Raw genomic sequence first — 26,709 nt, forward strand, 5'->3', positions numbered from 1 at the left:
CAGACTTCAAATGGCTGGTTTTAACCCCATATTACCCGTTCTCTCCTCCCCTCCCACCCCCATTTTGGAGCCCATCCAGGGAAAACAGGACTTGAACCTGGACCTGTACTTGTTTCTGAGACATTGCTTGAAACCTTGCTAGACCATACAGAAATAAATGGCTGGAGGCTGCTTAGGGAAAATTTCTATCATCAGGGGAAAGCCACTGCAACAAGAACAACAATTATGATTATATGATTTTGTTGTTGTTATGTGCCTTCAGGTCGATTACAACTTACGGCGATCCTATGAATCAGCGACCTCCAACAGCATCTGTTATAAACCACCCTGTTCAGATATTGTAGATTCTGGTCTTTGGCTTCCTTTATGGAATCAGTCCATCTCTTGCTTGGCCTTCCTCTTTTTCTACTGCCTTCTGTTTTTCCAGCATTGCTGCCTTTTCTAGTGAATCATGTCTTCCCATTATGTGTCCAGCAACATCTATTATTATATTATTATTATCAACAACAATGTATTATTATTACTTCTACCTTGCTTTTACAGATTTCATTTCCAGGTCTACATTAACCTTCCAGTTTGTTCTGGTAATGATGGCTCCCTCTCTATCTCCAGCTGTCTCACAAGTGGTTTAAGAACTTGTCATCTAACACTTGCCATCAACAGGCAGAAGCATTTCCAGCGGAACCCGAAGTCGGCAGTGAGAATCTACTACGCAATCCCAGATGCCAGAGCCACCAGTCTAACACAGCCACTGATTAATGGGAATATCTCTTTCCAACCCCATGCTTTTAAGTTCTCTGGCCAAAAGTATAAGACACACTCACTTTTGGACAAATACCCCAAAACCTGGGAATGGCAGGACACAAGGGAGAAGCAAATGGCAAGATATTTCCACACACACACGAGTGGTGAGCATACTGCACAGCAAAACAACATTTTAAAAAATCCATACTCTGCCCTCAGAAAGCCATATAGCATCCACATTGGATACTATCTCTACCTTAGGAACATAAGAAGCTGCCTTATACTAAGTCAGAACATTAGTCCATCTAGCTCAGTATTGTCTACACTGACTGGCAGCAGCTCCTCAGAATGAGCAGATCAGCGTCTCTCCTAGCCCTACCTTGAGATGCCGGGGATCAAACCTGGGACCTTCTGCATGAGAAGCAGATATTTTGCCACTGAGCTATGGCCCTTCCCCACCTTCCGTCTCCAATTTCTGCCTTGAAATCCCAGACACCCCTCCTCCTCCACTGCAGAGCACCATCTGGAAGATTCAATTCAGTTTGCATTTAAGGCCAAATATACCAAATTTGCACATTCTGAAACAAGATGAGAACCAAAACATAGCCATCATTTAAAATTCCCACTTCTCCAAATTTTGCGATGCAGTTCTTCAACCAAGCAAAGTTTACAAAAATGCATATATTAGGAGAAAGAGTGCAGAAACATAGATATATTCATGAAAATAATGTACAAAAATGCATTATATCAGGAGAGATTGTTTGTAGAAACGTGTGCAAAAGAAGAAGGAAGTATGCCAGTCAAAATAACTTATATTGTATACAATATATACAATAGTGTATATATGCACAACATATAGTTGTGTATACACCTATACACAATAGGGTGGAAGGAAGCTTGAAGTGGTTTGTCTAATTCACATGCAATGGGAAAAGAGAGCAAAGGGGAGCAATTTGATTCCATTCTAGCTGGCAGAGTTACTGAGGCTGAGAGAGAGAGAGAACTGGACTACCATTGGTGTGTGAATCTAGCCATGCCTGATTGCATGTGCTTCCTTTATTCCCCTTTAAAAAAAATGCATGAGTAGCTTGTACTCAATACAAGAAACGGTCCAATGTGGCCAAACTTTAATCAGGTTAGAACCACCACATCCCATGTATTGTTGTTGTTGTTATGTGCCTCCAAGTCGACTACGACCTATGGCGACCCTATGAATCAGCAACCTCCAATAGCATCTGTCATGAACCACCCTGTTCAGGTCTTGTAAGTTCAGGTCTGTGGCTTCCTTTATGGAATCAATCCATCTCTTGTTTGGCCTTCCTCTTTTTCTACTTCCTTCTGTTTTTCCAAGCATTATCATCTTTTCTAATGAATCATGTCTTCTCATTATGTATCCAAAGTATGATAACCTCAGTTTCATCACCTGCCCCATCCCTAAGTTGTTATATGGAAATTCCTTTCTTACAATGAGTTCCTAGTGGACTCATCTCTATTGCTGACCAAATTAACAACTGCTTAGCTTCAGCAGTATGTTAGAACACTTCTGGTGGTCTCATGTCATCCACTGTAATAAATAATGACAAGAGATGCAATAATGCTCCAGTGCTTTTTTGTCCAAAGAAAGCTGAAACCTCTAAAAGCTGCCCTGAACTTCCAAACACTAAGGAAGTGAGGAAGCGTAAATCGTGGATATATCCACACCATACGTTTAAACCACTCTTATATCACTTTAAACTGTCATGGATTTCCCCAAATAATTCTAGGGACTGTAGCTTGTTAAGGGCATGGAGAGCTGTTAGGAGACCCCGCACAGAACTACAGTTCTAGGCGTCCTAAATAAAACTACAGTTGCCAGGATCCTTTCGGGGAAGCTAAAAGTGGTATACGAGTGCTTTAAATGTATGGTGGGGATGTTACCGCCATGAAGAGCATTTTTAACCCTTATACTGGCTAGACAACTGGTATGCTGTGGTTTTCACATTTTCTTCCATTTGAAAATAAGGTCACTTGCTCCACGGTCCAGGATAAACACAATTATTTATCATTTGTATTTATTTATTGAAAAAAAAACTTGTATACTGCAAATTCATAAAAATATCAAAGTGGTTTGATATGTTAACCACATAAAAATTTAAAATCACAGATCATCAGCTAACTATTACAGAAAATATCATCGTTATCTACCTATATAAGACTGACAGCGTAGAAAGGTTTTCAGGAAACGTATGAAGGTTACAATAGAAGGTGTTTGCTGAATCCTTACTGGAAGAGCATTCAGCAGGACTGGGCTGATGACACAAATGGATCGTTTTCATGCTGATGTCAAATCACGTCAAATGAGCCTCACCAGCTCAAGGGACGACCAACGACATTCCTACAGATGATCTCATTAATCAAGGTGGGATATAAAGGTTCAGACAGTCCCTAAGGTACCCTTAGACACCATTCCATGAGCTGCAAAGAATTTGCACCATATTATAAGTAAACAAGAGGCCTATTCTTGCAGTTCACACAATCATTACAACTCTGTATTAGACAGATTTACCATAAATCCTACGGCAACACTCAGAGACTTTTGTTGATACTGGCTAGTTCATGTAGTCACTAATGTACAAAGTATGTCTTTTATGTCCCAATTTCAAGAAATTGATACTTTGAGGAAGGAAGAGGGATTTTAATCTCTGCCTAATGCATTGCTATTTTGATCTCATGGGGACAGAGCAAGTTGAGGAGCAGGGTCAGAAGCCAGACTGCTTATTATTTAACTTAATTGTTGCACTCACATTCCATGCTTCCTCCAAGCTCATACAACTCTCTTGGAGTTTCCTATCCCAACTGGCTTACAAGTCCAGTAGAACTGTATGTCTCTGTTGCACTCAAGTCCATGTAGCCTTCCTATAGACATCTGGTTAGCTATTATGAAAACAGGATGCTGGACTAGTTGGGCCTGATCTGGCAGGGCTTTTTCTCATGTTCTCATGCGCCTTCAGGTCCATTCTCTGGGCCACTGAAAGGAAGAACTGCTACAAAAGACTTAACAGAATCACATGGGCTGGGGACCATTGGGAAGGGGCCATTGGTTCAGTGGCACAGCACATGCTATGCATATATAGAAGGCCCCAGGTTCAACCTCCTGAAACCCTGTGGAGCTGCTCAAGCCAGTGGACTAATGGCCTAAATCAGCACAAGGCAGCTCCTTATGTTCAATGACACTGAAGGTCACCTAGTCTGCAGTGAAATTTCTAGACTGAGCAAAAAGATGTCACCTACTAGAAGTCACAATGTCTCCATTCAGATTGAGCACCCAAAATATAAATTAGCTTAGAGCTCACACACTCCCACCACCAGCTGAACACTCCTGAACTTCCTTGTTGGAGCAAACCACAGATTGCTGTGACAAGGTAAAGTTGACAATTCATCAATTAATAGTTTTTGGGGGAGGGGGGGCTTGCATTCTCCCAGCTCACCTTTTTCGTTGCACCCAGGTGTTTACAGTCCTGGCAATGGTGGTGACCAAGCTTCTGGGAATCCCACTGGACACCATTTGCCTCCCCGCTACCAGCAGCCAAAAGTACGAAGCCAATCAAATTGAGGGCAACCTTTCCTGCTCCTGCTTTGCAGCCTGCTGGTGTCATGACCTTGGGATCAGATTCCCCTTCTTCAAGGAAAGAGATTGTGGAACAGTCAGAAAGGGAATTACGTAAAAGCCCTGCCCCGGAAGCAAGTCTGTAAGATGAGCCTGTGGTAGCAGGGTATGGTCTGAAGGCAGATGAGGCCACCACATTGCTGAAGCTAAGCAGGTCTGAGTCTGGTCAGTGCCTGGATGGGAGACTGTCTGGGAACCCCCCTTGGGTTTCATGAGGGAAGAAAGGCAGGATAGAAAATAATATATATATATATATATATATGCCCCTCTGGCCTGAGGTTGTTGCATTGCTCTCCTCTGACTCAAAAGCATGTGTTACAGAGGCCTCAGTACAACCAGTCTCCCCTATTCCAACAGAGTAAAAGACTGACAGAGCAGGCATGGCCCCATTAACTAAAGAGGTACCTTTCAGTAAAGACAGAGGTCGCATAGTCATGGCCTGCCCCCAAAGGATCCTGGGAAGGGCAGTTTGAGAAGGGTGCCAAGAGTTGTTAGGAGAGCTCTATTCTCCTCACAGAGCTACAGTTGTCAAAGTGGTTTAACAGTCAGTTCCTTTTCCCAAGGAACTCTGGGAATTGGAGCTCTGTAAGGAGAAGAGGAGTCTCCTAACAACTCTCAGCACCCTTTGCAAACCACACTCTCCAGGATTCTTGCAGGAGGGGAGGGGAGCCATGGCTGTTTAAAGTGGAATAACAGTGGAATAAATGTAAAAGGGGTCGAGGTCCACTCAGCCTTCCATCCATCCGTGGTCGGTAAAATGAGTACCCAGCATATGCTGGGGGGTAAAGAAAGGCCAGGGAAGGAAATGGCAATCCCACCCCACATATATGGTCTGCCTAGTAAATGTCGCAAGACGTCACCCTAAGAGTCGGAAACGACTCGCACTACAAGTGCGGGGACACCTTTATCTTTAAATGTATGGTGTGAATGTGGTCAAAGAGAAAAAAGAATCATAAGGAGGGTACTACAGTGAATAAGCAGGAGATGTGGATAGGATTCACCTCACCTCCCCAGCATGACTTTTCGCTCAATGAACCGGACCCTCAACTGGACTTGAGATGTGATTGCATTTTAAACAAATTGGTCTTCTACCATCACACCCAGTCAGGGCCTCAATCACTTACATTTCACAATTAGCCAAACCTGTAGCATCAGATCTGTAGCAAATTTCAGGGATGCTTCACACAGAATGATGCAAATTTTAAAACTTGCAGAGCATTTCACAGCTTTTGCCATGGATGAAAGCCGTGAAGCAGTTACATATTCTAGGATTTTCAGTGTATAGTTTAATCAGTTCTGGCACTTTTCTGCCCACAGATTTTCAGGAATTTAGCAAGGGCTATAATTTTGATAATAGATGCTTGCTCTTGTGGGAAACCTCACTGCCCAAACCTCAAGGCTTCAAGTTTGTGTCCTGTCAAGGAACACTCGCATCTCCACAAGCCTATTCGAGGCATTCTGTTCTGGGAAGCAATGGAAAATGACCCCATATAGGCCACCCTTCCCCAACCCAGTGCAGTCCAGATGTTTCATACTACAACTCCCATCAGAAGTAGCTCTACTGATGTCCTCCATTCTAAATAACAGAAGTCAAGCATGGAATGCTTTAAAAGAAATGGGGGTGCCACAGCATCTGATTGTCCTGATGCGCAACCTATACTCTGGACAAGAGGCTACTGTAAGGACAGAACATGGAGAAACCGATTGGTTCCCCATAGGAAAGGGTATGAGACAGAGGTGTATTTTAGCACCCTATTTATTTCATCTATATGCAGAACATATCACACGGAAAGCAGAATTGGACCAAGATGAAGGAGGTGTGAAAATTGGAGAAACATCAGTAATTTAAGATATGCGGACGATACCATACTACTAGCAGAAACCAGTAATGATTTGAAACGAATGCTGATGAAAGTTAAAGAGGAAAGAACAAAAGCAGGGCTACAGCTGAACATCAAAAAGACTAAAGTAATGACAACAGAAGATATATGTAACTTTACAGTTGACAATGAGGACATTGAACTTGTCAAGGATTATCAATACCTTGGCACAGTCATTAACCAAAATGGAGACAATAGTCAAGAAATCAGAAGAAGGCTAGGACTGGGGGGGCAGCTATGAGAGAACTAGAAAAGGTCCTCAGATGCAAAGATGTATCACTGAACACCAAAGTCAGGATCGTTCAGACCATGGTATTCCTGATCTCTATGTATGGATGTGAAAGTTGGACAGTGAAGAAAGCGGATAAAAGAAAAATCAACTCAATTGAAATGTGGTGCTGGAGGAGAGCTTTGCAGATACCATGGACTGAGAAAAAGACAAATAATTGGGTGTTAGAACAAATTAAACCAGAACTATTACTAGAAGCTAAAATGATGAAACTGAGGTTATCATACTTTGGACACATCATGAGGAGACATGATTCATTAGAAAAGATAATAATGCTGGGGAAAACAGAAGGGAGTAGAAAAAGAGGAAGGCCAAACAAGAGATGGATTGATTCCATAAAGGAAGCCACAGACATGAATTTACAAGATCTGAACAGGGCGGTTCACGACAGATGCTCTTGGAGGTCACTGATTCATAGGGCCGCCATAAGTCATAGTAGTCTTGGAGGCACATAACAACAAGAAGAGCTTAAGACAAAGCAGTGGCCACAATTCAATGGAAGAACACATGTTTTCTGTGCATGTGGCCAGACACTCAATCCCTGGCATCTTCATTTAAGGGATCTTAGGTAGCAAAGATGGAATGAACCTTTGCCTGAGACCTTGGAGAGCTACTGCTAGCCAGAATAGATATTATCAGGCTATGTTCTTCAACCGTTCCCCAGATGTTGTTCGACTACAACTCCCATCAACCCTACCCAGCTTAGCCAACGGCCAAGGATGATGGGAATTGTAGTCCAACAACAATTGAGAAGCCAAGGTTGATGAATAGTGGGCTACTTGGACCATCGCCTCCAGTTTAAAAGGAAAGAGGGACATTCACTTTAGGGCTGAGCCAAACAGGGATGCTTTTTGCAACAACAAACTTTTTCAGGCATAAAAAATTACAAAGACAAACATGTGATGCAACTCAAAACATATTCCAGGTATTTTTATTTCATTTTTGCCCTTTGGTTTTAAGAAACCAAATAAATGTCTCCCGATACGAATCCACCCGTACACTACGCTCAACATCAAAGGCCCTCCAAGGGAAGCTCGGAGGATGGCAACAAGGGAGAGAGCCTTCTCAGTGGTGGCCCCCAAATTATGGAATGATCTTCCTGACGAGGTGCGCCTGATGCCCACACTGTTATCTTTTCGGCGCCAGGTCAAGACTTTCCTCTTCTGCCAGGCATTTTAGCATGTATTTTAAATTGGTTTTTTAAATTGGTTTTTAAATCATTTTTAAAAGATGTGTTTTTACATTTGTATATTTGTTTTTAATGTTTTTAGTTATTGTAAACCTCCCAGAGAGCTTCAGCTATGGGGCAGTATATAAATACAATAAATAAATAAATAATAGTACACAAAACTCTAGCCCAGAGAGCCAGATTCCCTTCTGGGCAACCTTCCAAGGGCCATATGCCAATGGTGGGCAGAGCCAGAGGCAAAAGGGGGTGGAGTAATGAATGTAAATATTACCCATGCACAGTAGGCCAGCTTCTACACAGACTTGCACATCTTCTGTGTCCTCCATCCAGACAAGCAAGGCATCATCAGAGTTCAAGGACACATTTCTGCCAGGCAAAAACACTTGGGGTGTGAAGCAGGGACAGTGCGGGGTGTAGCCTGGGGATAAGGAGTCTTCCAGAGGCCAAATTGAGAGACCTGGAGGGCCACATTTGACCCCTGAGCTGAGATTCCCCATGCTTGCTCTAGCCTGTTTACGTCTGGAAATAAAGAGCTGGTTTGTACAAAATGCTAAACCATAATGCTCCGTGGATGGATTCAAAAACCCCAAGCAAAGTGCCTGGCTCACTCCCTCTCCTCCCATGTAGCCCAGAGGACTTCTGCAGAGTTTACCTTCACTTTCAACTAATCTTGGTTTATCATTATGCTGGCTTATAAGAAACAGTAGTTAGCTTTATAACCACCTTCATAGCACGTGGTGTGAAGTTGGCTGTTTGAGGACTAACCATTGTATGTTGTAATCAAGGATTCCTGGTTTGGACATAACACTAAGACAAGATCAGGAGACCTGGCAGGATGAAGAGACGACAGCAGTGCCAAACCATGGTTTAGTATTACATGTGACATAGCTCAAAGAGAAACACAACAAGCAGTGCTGAAACCAGATGGGAATGCTGTTAACTGAACTGTTAACAGGTCAGAACCGGGGATACTGGGTTGGTGAGCCTCTTCACATGGTGGAGGTACAGATAATGTATACCCAACTCTACCCATGAAGTGGGGGCTACACATGGATGCCCAAATTGTATGGCAGTCCAATCTGCACAATGCTTCATCCTCAAAAAAGAGGGAAGTACATGTGGATCAGTTTTATGCATCTTACAAGTTGTGTCATGTGCACAGTGGAGGAGACACATACATGTCCAGTCCTTTGCTATGGGTAGAGCAGTGTCAGGGAACTTCTGGTCTGTGGGATTACTTGGACCCTGCAAGCCTCTGAACTTGGCCGAAGTGGCCATTTGGGGCAAACCATGCCCCCATTTCTCTTATCCCTAATATTACTGCTGTATCCCCACAGCACTGGACATAAACAGCCTCTGTTCTCTTTAAAAGGCAGCAGGCAGAGGCTTATCACCAATCATAGCACTGTGATCCCATAGCACTAAGACTAGAGACACATCTCTGCTTGCTGCTTCATAGAAAAGGCAGCAGTATTAGCTTATCTCCAAACTTAGCACTATGTGACTTCAGTGCTAAGACTGGAGTTAAACCTGTGCCTGCTCCAATGGCTTGAACTTTGAATCATCTATGTCCTATGACATCACATTAGTGACAGGTAAGTGGCCCTGCCCACCTGTCAAAAAATGGTCCATGGAGGGAGGGCCAGTTCTGGGGTAGAGGATTCATTGCTTGATGCATTTCTGTACCGGACCTAAATAATAAATCTGCCTGCAGTGTCCAGAATCTGCCTAATGCATGCCAAAGCAGAGAAGGCAATGACTAGCATTTGCCTTTTATTTTTTTGTTAACATTATTAAATCTTTATTTTATTTAGATGTATTAGATTACTTGTATTTTGGTTCCTGCTGTCCCTGTTAAAACTATGAGAGTTTGAGTGCAAGGTTACCAGGAAATTTCCACTAAGTTAAAAGGGAAAAAAACTGCTTTGGGCCATCTTGGAGAAGTTTCAAGTATGAAAAGGCTGGGGGAGGGGGATAAAGAAAATATCAGCTTGAATTTGTAGGATTCACCTAAGCCTGAACTTCGGACAGACAGCTGCTTGATTGGACAACTACACTCTACATGAAAAGCCAAGGCATTTTACACATTCAGTCACCGATCCGGGGTGCATTCCATAAGCAGCAGAGATTTCAATACAGCCACTTAACCTGACACAAAGGATCAACCCTGCAGCACCTAGAAAGGCATTCCCAACCAGGTTTCCCCTCAATTAAAATTGGAGAGAACAAGACCACGATTTGAAAAACTGAAGTGAAAGCATCAGAGAGTCCATATTTTTCAAAGTATACCTCACAACAGAGACAACTGGAAATCAGAGCACACATGTAAAGTGGGGAGCAGTCTGCAACAACAACAAAAACCCAGCCTCCCCTTTGAGTCATTGTCTACCATTATTTGAAAAAGTGGAAACTGTTATTCCTTTTATTTCCCTATTTTGATGCATAAACCCACCTTTCTTCGTAAACTAACCCCATGCAGGCTACAGCACAAACTGAAATGAAATCACACTACACAAATCACAGAACCAGTTGCCATGAAAAGTTTTTTTCCCCCAGATCAAATAAAAATTATTAGAACCACCACAACATTTAAAATACTGCAGACAATAGCAACTGGCAAACCAACAAAGAAAGAAAGAAAAGGAAGTAGTCTGGGTGAAGGGATGCAGAAACATAAACAACAACACCGGACATACCTCAGAGGGAAAGGTATTCCACAGATGGGGTGCCACCACTGAAACGGCCCTTTTACTGTGCAATTGCACCATGGGATTGCCCTGGCAACAGGATGACAGGAAGACCCTGCCCTGTTGATCTTAATGCAAGGATATATGTATGTGTATGCAACTGAATTGCTTGTTTCTCAGATTTTCTTGTAAGAACAAGTATTGTAAGAACAGGAGGGGCTGACCTACTTCTCATTGGGGTTTGAGCTGTTCCATATGGTTGAATGCTCTTCCATTTTGGGGATGAGAGGTTGAGGAACCCTCCATATCAAGATGTTGGCTTACCATCCTGCTGTTCGCATGCCAATGCTGTCTTTTTCAAACAAGGATGGACAGGCCCAACTCAAAACAATTCACTCTTGGTCTCTTCCTCCCACATATCCTTAATCATTGCTGCTGTAGCTTAGTGAAAGATCATCTGCTTTGCATGCAAAAAGTGCTAGGTTCAATCCCCGGCAGCTTCGGGTGGGGCTGGGGAAGGACTCCTGTCTGAAACCCTGGGAACAATTACTGGGAAAGGAATGGAACATGCTTAGGCATTTTATTACAATGAAGCGGTACATACATTTTGTTCAATAAAATACTAGTCAATGTCAACAACAGGGAGCTAGATGGACCAATGGTCTGAGAGCTTGGAAAAGTTACTTTTTTGAACTACAACTCCCATCAGCCCCAGCCAGCATGGCCACTTAACCGTCTGACTTGGTTCTCAGTTGCACAGAAAATACAATAAGATTTATCTGCATCACTGGCTAGCATGCACAAATGCAGCCCAGTAAGATTTTCACATTTCTTCATTTTTCCCTAGTCTTGCTAGAAAATGGTGTCCTCCATCAGCTCCCACCTGTATGGTCAACGATCAAAGTTGTTGGGAGTTGTAGTTCAACAACATCTTGCAGGCACCATGTTGGCTACCCCTGTGCTAGAAATTCAAGAGCGAAAAAGTGTCAGGATGCACTGAATCTGAATTTCAATCCCACTTGGCCACCCATAGTTTTGACTCGTGTGTCAATGTCATTTCTCAGCTGTCTTTCTGAAGACAGGTTCACACATCTGCATGCATCCCTCTCTAACTAGCTCTTCATGAATTCCTATCTGGGTCCTGATTCTCTGGCAGACTTTAAGTAGTAAGGATGTGAGGGAAGGAAACAAACCCTAGGAAATTTCACTCGCCTTAGCAAAAAATATTTTACCTCCAAACTTGCAAATATTGCTTGAAATGAAATTCAGTGGCTACTCTACAGGAAACCTTCCTGGAGAAGAAGAGGAGGAGCAGGGTAAGATCAGATAACAAACACAAGTCTTGAATACCTTGCTGTGTTTTTTCATTGTTCAACTGGAAACTTTTAAAAAGGAAGGGAATGTGCAGAGGTAAGAAACAGCACAAATCAATGACAAAAGTGAGTACATTTTAACACAGCTCTTTCATCCCAGGACGTGGAAGTGCTTGGAAACATTTATTTAATAAATGCCACTGCACTTTCCGAGATAGCACTACAGATTGATCAATGAGGCAAAGATCGACCAAGGTCAATCAGGGAGTAGGTGGCAGGCTCTGGGAATATCCAGGACATGTCTAATGCTGCTCACTAGTCTCCTTCCATGTGACGTATCCAATCCTGATATAAATGTGTAAGGGGGGGAATGAGAGTTCAATACTGATAAGAAAGACATGATATAGAAATGGATGCTGCTGGTTTGCATAGTATCCCAACAGTCTACCTAACTCCCCAAATAACTCAGCAAGGCTGTCTATAGTTTGCCTACCGCAGGGGTATCCAACATGGTTGTTGGACTACAGCTTCCATCATCTCTGACCAGTGGCCATCCATGCTGTTTTAACTGTTCTAAATGTTTTATTTTATATTGTTGTGACCTGCCCTGGAACCTTGTGATGAAGGACAGGTAAGAAAGGCAGATCTGCAACAGCATCTGGAGGGCAATACATTGGTTATCCTGGTCCACAAGTAGGACAGGGAAATATGATTGAAAATCAACAATAATCATCTGAAGGGCACCACATCGGCTACCTCTAGGTCTACAAATAGGGAAAGGAAATATTATTCAAAATTATCATCAACTATTATCAACTATGGAACCACAGTAGGAATAGGTAGAAATGTGAAGGCCTGGGGGAAAAAACAGAAAATATTGGGGAGAGAAATGTCCCCCCCCAAAGCCTTTTTTTGAGGGAGGATTAAAAATGGGGAAACTGAACACATGTAATAAATTAGTAATTTTGGAGTTATCAGGGGTGGGAGGATGCAGCAAGGCACATGCCCTCTCCTGCGCATAAAGATCACTGGACTGTTATCATCCATAACACGCACTGAGAATCTATACCATAGCTAGTGCAAGGAGCACAGAAATCATCACAGCACCTAGTTTGTTAGGATGATTGTGACATGTCATTAGCACCCATTGAAAGGCTCACCAAGCCTTCACTCTGGATGCACGATTACAGATGCAAAATTACATTTCAGCAGCAGAAGCAGATGTCAAAATCCAGGCCAAGGACGGCACCGTCTCACAGCTTGGTTATTTGCCTAGAAATTCCTGGCTGTTACAGCAACGTGGGAACCCTTGATCCTGGCCAGCAATGGAGCTTTATAGCTCAAGTCCCTCCTCTGCCCCCAGCCCTTCTCTCTTTATTCTTAAAAAAACACAACCTATAATAATTGTGGACAGAAGGAGAGAAAAGACTCATATGTGTGTGTGTGTTTTCTTCCACGATGATGGATTAAATAAGAATACATTCCCTGTGCTTATCCTGGCCTTCACAAAAGGATAGTTGCCTTTTGGAAGTGGAACGAGCCAGGGCAGGCAGCGGTAGTAGAAAATACAGGAAAGGTTTCACTCTGGCAATATTTTGTTCTAAAGGGTGCTCCATTATCTGGGAGATGATAATAATAATAATAATAATAATAATAATAATAATAATAATAATAATAATAAACTTTATTTCTACCCGCCCTTTTTCCAATAGGACTCAGAGTGGCTTACAACTAAAAACAACACCATTCAAACATACAGAAGTATACAATTAAAAAAGAATTAAACTATGAGAAAAATTAAAACCATAAAACATACATTAAAAACAGCGGACAATTTAAAATAATAAAATATTAAAATATTTAAAATAATAAAATCATATAATATAGTCACCAATCCTATGACACTTAATCCTGGTCGTTCTCTATCCCAAATGCCCATTGAAATAAAACAGTCTTTACTTGCCGCCGGAAGGACGGCAAGGAGGGAGCTAATCACACCTCACTCGGAAGGGAGTTCCACAACCTAGGGGCGGCCACTGAAAAGGCCCTATCTTGTGTCCGCGTCACATGTACCTGCGAAGGTGCAGGGAGCACAAGAAGGGCCTCACCTGAAGATCTCAAATCCCGGACAGATTCATGTAGGGAGATACGATCTGTCAAATAATCACCTATAACCTATAAGGCAGTTTTAAAGGGAAATTGCATATCACCCTACTGCAAAGCTAATACTGCCTCAGGTAGTGGTGACTTTCCCAAATGATTTCCCACTGAAAGTAATATTTTAACAGTGGCAATTCTTGATTTACTCTGTTGCAGGGGTAAGGAGCCTTTTTAAGCTGGAGGGCCACATTCTCTTCTGGGCCATCTTCTGAGCACCATGTGCCAATGGTGGGTATGGCCAGAGGCAAAAGTGGGCGGGGCAATAAATGTACATATTATCTTTGTACAGTAGGCTGGCTTCTACACACACTCACACACTTTAGAAGAAATGCATGGGATGGATCTGTTGTAAAAAACCTCACATTTTCTGGATGCCACCCAGTATTCTCATTATGAGATGTGTGGGTTGATAGTCACAAGTCACCTGTGCAGTCTCAGGGTATGGTATGGTTTGAAGGCACGTGCAGCCACTAACTTTCTGAGGCTACATAGGTCTAGGTTTGGTCAGTGTCTGCATGGGTGACTGTCTGGGAACCGTACATACACCACCTTGGATTCCACGACAGAAGATCTTGTTTTAAGAACACGTGGACCTATTTCCTCAGGCACCTTTTTGTCATGAGTTGGAAAGATGGCACCACCTGATAACTTAGTTACATGCCCTGTGTAATTGGCCTGCACATGTAATTTGTGACCAGGAGAGAGTAGGGATGGGGGAGGAATTTGATTCAGTTCACATTTAAAGCTGAATCTATCAAATTTGCACTTTCAGAAGCAACATGAGAACTAAAATAATCCTTTGGAATTTGCACTTCTCTGAATTTCATGATGCAATTCTCCAACCAAATTATGTTTACAAAAAGGCATATATGTATTCATGAAAATAACATACAAAATGCATTCTGTTGGAGAGATTGCTTGCAAAAATGTGTACGTTAGTCAAAACGGCATGCAAAAAATGAGTTTATTAGGACTAAAACGCTGAAGAATTTTCATTTGGATTTTCTTAACAATAACACAGAACCGGTGGGTGGGGGTTGCTTCTCATTGCGATTAAAGAATGAGAAGAAAATTAGAGAAAAATCTTGCAGATAAGCTCAAAGTTTTCAGAAAACTTTATCTTTAACTACAGAGATGTTTATGGAGGTGTGCATGGGGGTAGAAACCTCTGACGTTTATGTAGCTGAAATGTATTTAAGCCACAATCACATCTGTTGCTCCACACACTCTTAATTATGGCCCTGGCCATCACTGGCATCTCCCCACACACATACTGCAAGGTTGCCTGTGAGGAAATGTAGCCCTTCAGCTGAAAAAGATTCCCCCATTCTACCCCCGGTGTAGGCGCTGCATTATCAGTATCCAGTATCCACACACATTCCTATAGCAAACTGGGCAAGTCAGACCCACTTTATAGTGTAAATGCATGGAAAAAACCCTCTGGGGATAGGCTAGAAGGCACACAAACAAATGTTCTGTTAGGTACGTGCCTAAAGCACACACAGGATCAAATCTAGACCTGATCTTGCTCAGCCACACTCTAGAGTGAAGAATGTCTCATTCCAAGCTCCGAAAGGAAATTTACGTTATACATTAGCCACATCATCCCTGCTGTTCTCCTTGATAAGCTTCAAGTGCGAAACTGCTGTCATCATGTGATTGAGTCTCCAGAGACCACTTGTGTGTTATGACTTCCTCGGGGACTTATCCACCATCGCGGCCAACGTGTGCTTGTGTGACAGGGGGAGGTGTTACAAAACGATTGCCCGTTCATGGACACGTCACCAACACGGTAGCTTTAGATCCGAGATCAGAATGGGTGTCTCACTGCAAAGATTACACCAGTAAGCAAATAAACTCAACCTTTACCTGATTAGTTGCTGCAGGTAAATTTCTAATTGGTGAGGGCACATTCATTTCTTGGACATTTTCGTTCCAATCTGGTAATGCAGCAGGGAATGAAAAGGGCAATATTAAAGGCAGCCAGCAGTTCCTTCTAACAAACTGTTTATATGAAAATGAAAATTATCTTACATTCCCTTCAGTATTTCAGATAGGCACCCAGACTGAGGATAAGTGCATCTGTTTACATTTCCTTGAAGTTTAAAACACAACTAAAATACATTAATAGCTGGATGGCTCTAATATTTGGGCAACAGCATCCTATACTCCAACAGCATTTATATATGCATCAAAATCACTGTTAAACTATGGAATGTGCTCCCACGGGAAGTAGTGATGATCATCAGCTTGGACCAGCCGCAAAAGCAGTGACTGTCACCGGTGTGGATGGCTTTAAAAGAGAATTAAACAAATTAATGGAGAATAATGCTATCAATAGCTTCTTGTCACAACAGCTATGTTCTACTTCCACTGTCAAAGGGAACATGTCTCTGGAAACCAGTTGCTGGAAACCACAGGAGGGGAGAGTGCTGTTGTGCTCAGGTTTTGCTTGTGGGCTTCCCATGGGCATCTGGTTGGCCATTATGAGAACAGGATGCTGCATTAGATGGGCCACTGGCCTGATCCAGCCAGGCTCTTCTTGAGGACAAAGACGAAGAATCATAGAATAGTAGAGGTGGAAGGGGCCTGTAAGGCCATCAAGTCCAGTCCCATGCTCAATGCAGGAATTGAAATCAAAGCATTCCCAACAGATGGCTGTCCAGCTGCCTCTTAAATGCCTCCAGTGTCAGAGAGCCCACTACCACTCTAGGTAATTGGTTCCATTGTTGTATGGCTCTAACAGTTAGGAAGTTTTTCCTGATGTCCAGTCGAAATCTGGCTTCCTGCAACTTGAGCCTATTATTCGGTGTCCTGCACTCTGGGATGATCAAGAAGAGATTCTGGCCCTCCTCTGTGTGACAACCTTTCATGTACTTGAAGAGTGCTATCATATCTCCCCTCAGTCTTCTCTTATCCAGGCAAAACAGTTCTTTCAGTCTCTCCTCATAGGGCTCATAGGAATAATCCAACTAAACAGTTCCACTGGCTCAAGCACTTTTGGCTGCACATTGAGCTTCCCCTCTCTCCACATACCCCCTAAATCTGTTCTGAGGGTTCCTCCAACCCTCCAGAGCAGAGTTAGGGGGTGCGCAGGAAGGTGAAGGGAGAGTTCCATTGCACAGCCACAAGTGCTTGCGTTAACAGAACTGCTTAGTTGGATGCATCATGTTCATATTTTAAATGTTTCTATACTGCCTTTCTATGGAACTTCCTCAGAGGTTCTCCTGCATAAGCACCACTGAAATGAAGGAGCTCCTGTGTTCTTGCAGTGCCTCTGTACATTTTATCAGGATGTGGACAGGAGAATGTCTAAGGTAGGATTTTTGGACCTTTTCTAGCCCAAGAGTTGTGTGCCAGTGGTGGGCAGGGCCAGAGGCAGGAAGTAGGTGAGGCCAGAGGCAAAATGTCGGCAAGGCCAAAAGCAAAAGTGCAACATGTGTGAATCTCACCTTTGTACAGTAGGCTACCTTCCCACCATGCAAAAGCCAGAGGTTTCTACACCCACATGCACCACACACAACTCTCCATCCTCTATCTAGGCAAGGAAGAGGCATTAATCACAGCTCAACTGCAAATCCCAGGCAAGCAAAAGCACTTAAACAGGGCGCAGAGCATGGCTGGTGGAAAGGCACATGGCCTGAGACATGGTTGTGGCCTAGGCAGAGTCCAGAGAGACAGAGAAAATGGTCTGGACTCATACGTGTGGAAGGATATGTCAATTTCGGTTCTCTCCATTCCAAACTTAAATTCAATTCTCCAAATTTCTGCAATAATTTGTGATTTTAAAAAAAATCATTAAAATTATTAAGTAATTTAGTGCAAATTTCCTCCAACACACACATTTTATGCAGTTTTGATTAATGCACACATATTTGAAAGCCATTTCTTCTAATATAATAATGTATTTTTTATGTTATTTGCACTTATATATTCATTTTATGCACACTTTCCCTTAATATATGCATTTCTGTAAACATTGTTTCATTGGAGAACTGCATCACAAAATTCTAATAATGTGAATTTTGAAGGATGGCTATATTTCAGTTCTCATATTGTTTCCGAAAGTGCAAATAGATTCAGCATTAAGTATGAACTAAATCAAATTTCTTCCCCTTCCTTAGCCTGGAGGGTACCTTTCAGCCTCTAGGCCTGAGGTTTCCTACTCAGACTGCAAGAGGAGTGGGCCCTTAGGGCTCTAATCATGCCCCAAGTTACTGCGACAAAGTCTGTATGTAGCAGTTTAAAAAAATACAGTTTGACTGGAGAACCATAAAAACAAAGCAAAACGAAAAGCACAGCATTTAAAGGCAGCATAAAACCACAAATAGAATCAATATGCTTTGCCAGAGACTTCTGGAAATCAGGAAGGGTTTTTTTAAATGTTTTTCTTAGAAAGGGACTAATTGTGTGGTCAAATGTGAGGCTTTTCCCACAGTGAAAGTCAGGGACACAGACCACATCCCATGCACACCCTGAAGCTTTAAGAGCTTCAGCTCCTCACAGCCTGCTGATGTCACGTCAGCGCAAACAGGTCTCCCCCCTTACAAAGCGCACTCTCCCGCGGGTTCATGACCCACATTCCGACACAGAAAAAATATTTGTGTGTTCAAGTGCATGACTATACTGTTTACTTAAAACAGCACCCTCTTATGCACTGTGCATGTCCCAAACACTTAAAAGATAATCCATGGCCTATAATGCAGGAAGCCTAAACAGCTGCAGACTTAGCCTTATAGCATTTGTGTTGCAGTATCATGTAACCAAATCAGATTGGATCATTTACTAAGGTGTTAGCCCTTGGCCCAGCATCATAAAGTATTTACTACTGTTGCTGTTTCAGATTTATATCTCACAATTCTTGTCTTAAGCTGGTATTTTACCTGGCTTAGAATAAAAATCATTCCAACAAAGTTAGAAAAAGAAGTACCCAATTTACAAAGAATGAAAATATAAAAAATCCTTTGAAAGACATAGAAATAAGCCTGTGAGCCAGTTCCCCACCACCACCAAAAAACCCACAGAAACTGAATTTCTAATGGTGTGCAAAAGATTTGGACGAATCCCAATCTGAAGCAGAATGCCTTGGTGGTATTTTTGGTTGTCAGAGGTGAGGTGGGATCTGTATGAGGCAGCATGAGTCAAAGTGAGTATCCCTGAAACACTCTGGGACACCTTGGCAAACCAAACTGTCCTGCCCAGAGCCGCAGGATTCAAACTGAGGCAAGGTGATGTCTTTCTTTTTATTAAAGTTATGGTTATGTCCAAAGTGGTGCGCTTCATATACCTGTCTACTCTGACTCACTACTTTTCCTACCTATCCTAACTAAGCAGTCTCTGCAGCGTTTGGGGAAAGTTCACTCAGCACTTGTGCCTCGGAAGGCGCCAACTTAAGCAGGGAAGGTTTTCGTGCGCAAGCGGCTGCCCCGCCTGGGTTCCACCTTTGGAAAGTCTCTCTTCTCGTACCTCCTCATGCAGGGCGAGCCTCAGACAGCACATCGGATGGGGGGGGCTTCTTGAAGCTGACTGCTGATTGGCTGGGAAGCATTTGAAATGTCCGGCAGGGATTCCTGCGTAGCAGTGGATTGTGCGATTGGGGAGTTGCTTCCCAGCTGCTCTGGCGTTGGACTCACAGGAGGGGCAGGAACTGCATCCGTGGAGGCACTGGGCATGGGAGTTTGGGGTCTGCCAGGACTCCCCTCCGCTACTCTCCCTTCCTGCTGCTTCCCAAGGAATCCCATCCTCATCTGACTCCACTCCCCGATCTAGCTCCCCTGCAGTCTGGGTCACAACAGAAACATTAAAAAAAAGATGCTGCAGACAACTGTGCCCTAAAAGCAAATGTAATGTCTCTAAAGTGCCAGTGGTGGTGGTGGTGGGGGCAATAGACAGTAAACACCAAAGCGGGGAGAAAATAGAGGAAGGGCTCCATTGTGACTGACAGGTCAAGCTGGTAATCAGAGGGAATAACTTCACCTAGAAAATGAATCCCTTTTAGCTCTTCCTCACCCCAACTTAAAAGAGGTGCCTTGCAAAAGCCCTAGAAGACCACTGTTCTTCAGCCTTGGATCCCCAGATGTCATTGGACTACAACTCCCATCATCTTTGGCCATTGGCCAACTGGTGGGGATTGATGGGAGTTGTTGTCCAACAACATCTGGGGACCCAAGGTTGAAGAACAGTTCCCTAGACCTATCTGCCTTCAGCTGGTCAGCTTTCTTACCCAGGTCTATATCTCTTATGTCTGCAGCAGCGACTGAAGAAGCGGCATGAGTGGGGCTGCATTGCACTCCTTGCTTCTCAGCACCACAGGTCACTGCCACATACCGAGAGGGGGAGAGGCAAGGCATAGCGGGCTTGGTGCAGTGTGGCTGGGTCTGTTGCCCCATGCCACACCAAGCTCCCTGCACTTCACCCCACCTCGTTAAGTGGCAGTAACCTGTGGTGCTGGGAACCCAGGAGAGCAATGCAGCACCACCTCTTTGACCATGCCTGCATGCCTGCAATTATCAGACCAATTACCTATAAAACACTATGGGAGATTAAGTGATTCCTTTCCCCCCAGCGTGGTGTAGTGGCTAGAGCGTTGGACTACAATCTGAGAGACCAGGGTTTGAATGCCCACACAGCCGTGAAGCTCACTGGGTGACCTTGGGCCAGTCACTGCCTCTCAGCGTCAGAGGAAGGCAATGGTAAACCCCCTCTGAATATCTCTTACCATGAAAACTCTATTCATAGGGTTGCCATAAATCAGGATGGACTTGAAGGCAGTCAATTTCCATTTTTTCCCCCAGCCCCCAACTGTAACAGTTGCCCTTTTGAGAAAACCACTGCAGCTATCCTTCTGGAATTTGGCAAGATTCATGCCCTCAGAAAGGGCAAGCTTGTATACAAATTTCATCCAATTCTGCTCAAATATTGTAGATGTTTCCTTCATTCCCACCTCATTCTGATGCATTATGCCAGCACAAGGTAACTGCAAAACAGATGTTTCCTGCCTCTGAACATAAAAATGAGCTATTTTCCACATAAGAAGTTGGGAACCTGTGGCCCTCCAGATGTTATTTGACCACAATTCCCATTGTCCCTGACCATTGGCCATTCTGGGTGAAGCTGATGAAAGTGGGAGTCAAGCCACAACTGGTGGTCATCACAATGGCTACCCCTGACCCACATCATGTGTCAAAATGAATTCCCTAATTTTATTATGCACTGCATGAACTTTCCCTTTGCTCATCCTATACCAATCTGCTTCAGTGGATGACCCTAACGTTTAGTAAATTATAAAGTAGTCTATAAGTTGTTGTACAATTTTTATACAACTTTGAGAGATGAAGGCAAACAGTAGTGGAAATCCCTTATTCCCAAAGGAAAAACTTCCTCCATTTTTCTGCTTGCCTTGTAAATGGACCTTTTAAAAACTCAAATCCAATGGTAGTCAATAAGCAATTTTAACTTTGCACGTCTCATTCAATTAACATACATAAACAATCAATGGCTTTCCACCCTCCGGGAGAAATGGACAACTATAGTTTATGGAAGTTTAAAAATAAGCCTAAGTCAAATTTCATTACATAAGAGGTTAAATCTCAACATCATCCAAAACACTCACCCATTGATGCTACAAGTCACGTGTCTTACTCTCCTCCTTCCTCTGTAATTTTTAATACAGTCCATCTCGTGTTGCAATTAGAGAGATCACAGAACTTCCCTGGCTTGGAAAATAAACCCCAGTGACTTGTAATACTCAATTTAACACACACACACACAGTGAACATGATGGCCCTTGAGTTCTTGTCTGACATAGATTTTAAACTGAGCCAGGGAAAACTCTACCCTTCCTTCCACAAAGTGTTGCACTGCTTATTCTAAGCAAATAATTTATTAGTTGTATTTATTTATTTATTAAATTTCTATCTCACCCTTCCTCCCACTAGGAGCCCAGGGCAGCAAATCTGACTGTTCTCTGTATACTTTTTCCAGGCTAGTAACTTAACTTTGCCTGTGTGTCTTCCACCCTTGAACTTCTTGTCCCTAGGCTAAACATCCTGTTTTATTTTGTTTTCCCCAAGAATTCCTCTTAGGATATAAGGCAGCTTCCCATATTACGGTTGGTCATCCTGGCCCTGGACTTAAGTCATGCCTGATTGTACTCAGCATTTAAAAAAAAAAAACACTGCACCAAGAAAAGCTGGGTTCTTCAACCTGGATATATTATACAGATGTGCATGAACCTCGTATTGTGCATAACACATTCTAGAACCACCAGTCATGGGTAGAAGGAGGGAGCTATGCAAGGCAGTGAACCCCTGTTCCCAATCACTCAGACTCTTGTTCAGACATCTTTCTAGCAGCTGAGATTTTTAGCAGGCCTTGCCTATGTGCATTCATTCAAGCATATTGTTGCAGCCATATGGACTAGAAGGAGTAGAAGCTTGCTTTTAAAAATAAAAGCTCACATTTTCAAAAAGCCTAATTCTGCACCTAACACTGAAATCCTGTGACACCCCAAAATACATGCAGCACTCTGTATCATTTTCATTTCCCCACCTTGGTTTACACTGAGACTCCTTCAAGGTCAGGGAAACACCTGGGTGGGATAGAGTGTTGAAGTTCTACTAGGAGACCTGGGGTTTGGTGCTTGATAGACCAGATTCCTGTTCCCTCACCCCACTTTCCTCCTAGAGCTCCTGAACCACAGAGAGAGCAGCTGAACATTGATTCCTTAAGCTGGTCATGTCATGAGGCAATTACTACACTGGGACTTAGCCCAATTTTGTGCTATTTGCTTCTATTTCAAGAGCCTTCCCTTGCAACCTAGCCCTGCCCCTCATGTATTTTGAGGGAACATCGGTCAGCGGAAACTCAAAAAAAAAAAAACCCTGCAAAAAGGGCTGCTTGCTAAAAAAGTAAAAAAAGTGTATCTATAGCTCTGATTCAAAAAAGGTGGGAACCTCACTCTGCCCTGCAGCTCCAGTGACCCTTCCCAGGGAATGTCAGCTCAGGCAGGACTCTTTTGACATTCTTTTGGTCCCAAATGACAATCTGGAGAGATTGCTGCCAAGACAAGAAGCATAAGCAGCTGTGCTCCTCCAGTGGGTCACTGCTCTGCCAGCCAACACCACCCCGGAAGCGTGGCCTCAGACGTTTCCTGACGACCTTGGTTCTTTGCAGGCACTGAGAGAGTTCACACAGTGGGAAACGGGCCATTGTAGCTCTTCTCCCGCAGAAGGGATCAGACCATTGAGCCGTGCCTTGGGAAGGACTGCTTTACATGCAGAAGATCCCAGGTTCGGTTCCTGGCATCTCCAAGCCAGGCTGGGAGAGATTTACATGGAATGAATGAACCGATAAATAAACTGCTGTCTATCCCAAGCTGATTGGATTAGTGAATGCCTGTGGAGGGATGCGTGCCCTAGGAAACCTTCTTGTATGCACGTGTAGGAGTTCCTCTAGGCTCACAGGGGAGTCACTTCACAATACATGTATTTGTTGTGGTGTGCAAATAGGTCCACCTAGCTCAATATTGTATACACTGGTCAGCAGCAGCTCTCCAAGGTTTTAAGGAGGGGCCTCTCTCAGCCCTACCTGCAGGTGAGCAGACTTTCTGCACGCCAAGCAGAAATGCGCCCCACCAACACACCATTTTGGACTTGCTGCTGTAAGTTTTCTGGCAGTGTGCACCATCCTCTGGTTTGCTAAGAAGCAGGCAAGACTTTTAAATGCCTTCAGAGTCTCATGGCAGCTGCTGCTGCTGCTTTACTTATTATCTTCAAAGCTTTGTGACCTAGAAAGGAGATGTGCTGCGTGAACAAGACATGCAGAGTCTGGATAGCCAGAGCGTCATTGTGCTATTTATACCTATGGGCCGAGGGGGGAAGGGAAGTGGGTAATATCTTTACACTACCATTTAACGGAAGCCTCGGATGTGTTCCATGCAACACCGTAAGGCTAGGAGGGATTATCACTATGCATGTGTGACCTGCAGAGGCCATAGCTGCTGGCCATGGCTCTATTTCCTCACTTGGGGGAAGAGTCAATGACCAGTTCAGTACACGGGAAGGGCCGTAGCTCAGTGCTAGAGCTTTTACTTTGCACGCAGGAGACCCCAGGTCCAAATCCTGGCATCTCCAGAGACAGCTGGGCATGTCCCTGCCTGGGACCTTGGAGAGCCACTGCCAGTCAGTGCAGACAACACTCCGCTAAATGGGCCAGTGCTCTGACTCAGTAGAAGGGAGCTCCCTATTTTCCTCTCCTGGGCACACACACCAATACCACTGGGATTTAAGGATGAAGTGTGGCATTCCTCCATCCTCATGCCCTCCTGATTTTTTTAGACTACAATTCCTATCAGCCTCAGCCAGCGTGGCCAATGGCCAGGGATGATGGGTGTTGTAGTCCCCAAACAACAGGTTGGATAAGGCTGCTGCTGAACAAGGTCCTAAACAAAGAGAGAGAGAGTGTGTGTGGGATAGCAAGTAGTAGAAGTGCTTTGAAATTTGGCCTAAAGCAAAATTTCAAGTCAAGTTAGTCAGTCTCTGTTCAAACCACGTTTGAAGAATTTCAAGGGATTTTGTCTACAGGGAAATTCAAGGTGGATTTAAAGATTGTTAGTCAGACTCAGGATCTGAGGAAGGCTGAAAGAGTTTGTGTAACATTCTTTAACAAAGGAAAAGAATTCAGCACATGGACAGACACAGTATGTTACTCCAAACATCCCTTTCAGGGTCTGATAAGCCTTAATTCAAAGCAAGTACTGATTTGTGTTCATGGAAAACAAGTTACTCCTTAAGTCAGCCTTCCACAATCTGGTGCCCTCCAGATGCTTTGGACTACAACTCCACTCATCCCTGATCAATTGGCCATGCTGTCTTGAGCTGAAGGGATGTGTAGCCTGGAGGGCACCAGGCTGGGGTCTGACTGCCTTAAGCCTGTTATGGGTGACCAACATGTGGCAGCCGTTATTGTTGCTCCTGCTACATTTTTATCCCACTTTTTCTGCAAGGAGCTTCCACAGGTATACTCCCCATCTCCATTTTACCCTTCCAAATTAATGCATTTATTAACTGATTTGACTGTTTTTAACCATTTGCCATGTTTGTAACTGGTCTGTTTTATTGTTTATTTTAATGAAGAGACCAGAGATCGAATCCCCACACAGCCATGAAGCTCACTGGGTGACATTGGGCCAGTCACTACCTCTCAGCATCAGAGCAAGGCAATGGTAAACCCCCTCTGAATACCGCTTACCATGAAAACCTTATTCATAGGGTTGCCATAAGTCAGAATCGACTTGAAGGCAGTCCATTTCCATTTCAATGTTTTGACTGAATGGTAATTGGGTATTCTAATGGTGTATGTATTTTATATATTATTTCCTGTTGTAAACTGCATTTTGACATATCAATGGAACATCAATGAATCAATAACAACAACAAGAGAACAACCCTGTGAAGTAGGTTAGCCTGAGAGACAGTGACTCACCCAATGTCACCGAGTGAGCTTCATAGCTCAGTGGTCTCCCAGGTCCTAGTCCAACACTCTAACCACTACACCAGACCGGCTTGCCAGAAGAGGCACAGACAGCAGGCACTTGTGCAACACTTGGAAAGGTTTAAGGTTCAAGGGAGGTTGTGGGGTAGGCTATGACACAGACCTAGGCCTAAGCTCTTACCTGCTTCTTCCACACTGCTCTATTGCCTGCTCCCCAACTACAGACAAAACACACTTGACTGCACAGGGGCTATACAGGTCATGTAGGATCTCCCAAAGTGGCGCTCTCATACTTTTGACCCTGGCACAATTCCCAAGGGAGCATCAGGACCCATCAAGCAAGAGTCAGGAGTCGGAGCAGGAAGGTTAAGGTAGGGAACACAAGCCAAGAGGCAGAGAAGGGCTGTGGCTCAGTGGTAGAGCATCAGCTTCATGTACAGAAGGCCCCAACTTCAACTCCCGGCATCTCCAGGTACAACTGGGGCAGACCCGTCGGAAATCCTGGCGAGCTGCTGCCAGCTAGTGTTGACCATACAGAGCTATAGCTTGACAAATGGTTTTGCCCAGCATAAAGCAGCTTCCTATGCTCTACAACAGGGGTGGCCACTCCGTGGCTCTCCAGATGCTGCTGACTACAGCTTCCATCAGTCTCAGCCAACACAGCTCATGGTCAGGGATGATGGGAGCTGTAGGCCAGCAGCATCTGGAGAGCCACGGAGTAGCCACCCCTGCTCTAGAACAACACTTGAACCAAAATCAGGAGAGACTACTGTTGACCAGGCAAAGTCTCAGCCTAAACCAGAAGCCTTGATAGACCTTCCTGTTGAGGACAGCCAATGGCCGTCCTGAGCAGGCAAAACCACTCCTACTGGCTCCGTTCTGTCATTCCTGGTGGCTCATTACATGAGCTGTGGGATCCCTGTTTGAGCTCCAGCACTCCCTGAAAATAAGGTTGGCCACTGACATAAGGAAAACTCTGCTGGATTAGGCCAGTGGCCCATCTAATCCAGCAGCCTGTTCTCACAGTGGCCAACTGGATGCTTAGAAAAAGACTGCAAGGCGGACTTGAGCACAAGAGCACTCTCCCCACCTGCAACTGTTATTCAGAAGCACACTGTCTCCAACTACAGAGGGAAAACATCACCATCATGGCTAGACGTTTTAAGCGGCGTTGTGGAACTCTGCTCAGATATGATTCCCGCTACTGATCTGAAGGCTCTCTCTAAGAGAGTAGCCATTGTTAAGTGTAGGGAAGAAAATAAAGACTATGGGAAAAATGTCCAGAAGTCACTCAAAACATGAAGCATA

General features: G+C 43.9%; 1 protein-coding gene across 3 annotated transcripts in view; it reads right to left on the bottom strand.

Annotated features, from left to right (window-relative positions):
- Positions 1–26,709, bottom strand: part of PDE3A (phosphodiesterase 3A) — a 437,665-nt gene that overhangs the window by 256,158 nt on the left and 154,798 nt on the right. The window contains exon 1 of one of the 3 annotated variants that reach the window (XM_061638446.1): positions 15,778–15,804. The exons of the other annotated variants lie outside the window; for them this stretch is intronic. The gene's annotated coding sequence lies outside the window, so the exon portion shown is untranslated. Of the gene's footprint in view, positions 1–15,777; positions 15,805–26,709 lie in introns of those variants that run through there. 3 annotated transcript variants of the gene reach the window in all.

This window comes from Rhineura floridana, chromosome 8 (assembly GCF_030035675.1).
Source record: "Rhineura floridana isolate rRhiFlo1 chromosome 8, rRhiFlo1.hap2, whole genome shotgun sequence".
Classification (NCBI taxonomy): domain Eukaryota; kingdom Metazoa; phylum Chordata; class Lepidosauria; order Squamata; family Rhineuridae; genus Rhineura; species Rhineura floridana.